Raw genomic sequence first — 1,395 nt, 5'->3', positions numbered from 1 at the left:
TAGAATATTTCCAACTAAACTGGAAATCAAAAGATTTCTATAGGGGCTTCCCTGAAGGCGCAGTGGTTAAGAATCTGCCTGCCAATTCAGGGGACACAGGTTCGAGCCCTGGTCCGGGAAGATCCCACACGCCGTGGAGCAACGAAACCTGTGCACCACAACTAGTGAGCCTGCGCTCTAGAGCCCGCGAGCCACAACTACTGAAGCCCGTGCGCCTAGAGCCCATGCTCTGCAACAAGAGAAGCCATCGCAATGAGAAACCCACGCACCGCAACAAAGAGTAGCCCCCGCTCACGCGGCGACAAACACCCAACGCAGCCAAAAACAAGTAAGTAAAAAAAAGAAAAGATTTCTATATTCTAGATCTTTAGGATTCAATGTACCATGCTTTGAAAAGTTTGCGCAAGGCATTCAACAAAGGCCGTCTTTCAGGTGTGGACTTCTGGTCAAAGTCAGACCAATTCACCCTAGGGGCAAAAGAAAGTCTCCATCATTGCTTTTATTAGCCCCCAGTTTTTACCTCATACTGTATGGGCTCAGGTAATCCTAGTGATTTCCTTAAGTATTTTGAATTAACATTGCCTAAGACGCAGATGTATATGCCCTGTCTTTTTAATAAATTTATTTATTTATTTATTTATTTTTTATTTTTGGCATCGGTGGTTCGTCGCTGCTGTGCGCGGGCTTTCTCTAGTTGCAGCGAGCAGGGGCTACTCTTTTTTGCGGTGCACAGGCTTCTCATTGTGGTGGCTCCTCTTGTTGCGAAGCACGGACTCCAGAGAGCAGGCTCAGTAGTTGTGGCGCACGGGCTTCGTTGCTCCGCGGCATGTGGGATCTTCCTGGACCAGGGCTCGAACCCATGTCCCCTGCATTGGCAGGCGGATTCTTAACCACTGTGCCACCAGGGAAGCCTTGCCCTGTCTTATATACCAGGCAGAGGAAGCATTTCCCAATGAGACGTATGTCTATCCCCATAGTACAATCAGGAAAAGGAGAAGTAGCCATCTTACATAAAGCTTATTCAGATACACCACTTTTATATAAACTTTCATCTCCCAAACAAGTCCACATTATTTACCCCAGGTAGAAAAATTTTTAAGGCTAGAAGAAAAATATTACACTTGAGATACCTGACCAGCAATCACTTAGGGCAACAGTTAGGCCAATTAATCAAGTCCAAGACTGACAAAAGGGGTCCCTTGGCTCGACCCCTCACTGGGGACCCCAAAGCCTTTTTTATGAGAATGGATAAAATAGCAGGGTAGCAGGGGTAAAAAGGAAGGTTTCTGGGGCTCCTTGCAAAACAGAGACTTGTAAATGGAGTCCTAACAGAGGCTAAGGTTTAGGGTGTAAGAGTTGATGGAACTGAGATGTGCTCTACTGGATGCCTTCTTT

This window comes from Neophocaena asiaeorientalis, unplaced genomic scaffold (assembly GCF_003031525.2).
Source record: "Neophocaena asiaeorientalis asiaeorientalis breed wild unplaced genomic scaffold, Neophocaena_asiaeorientalis_V1.1 scaffold388, whole genome shotgun sequence".
Classification (NCBI taxonomy): domain Eukaryota; kingdom Metazoa; phylum Chordata; class Mammalia; order Artiodactyla; family Phocoenidae; genus Neophocaena; species Neophocaena asiaeorientalis.
Note: the sequence above shows the minus strand (reverse complement) of the source record.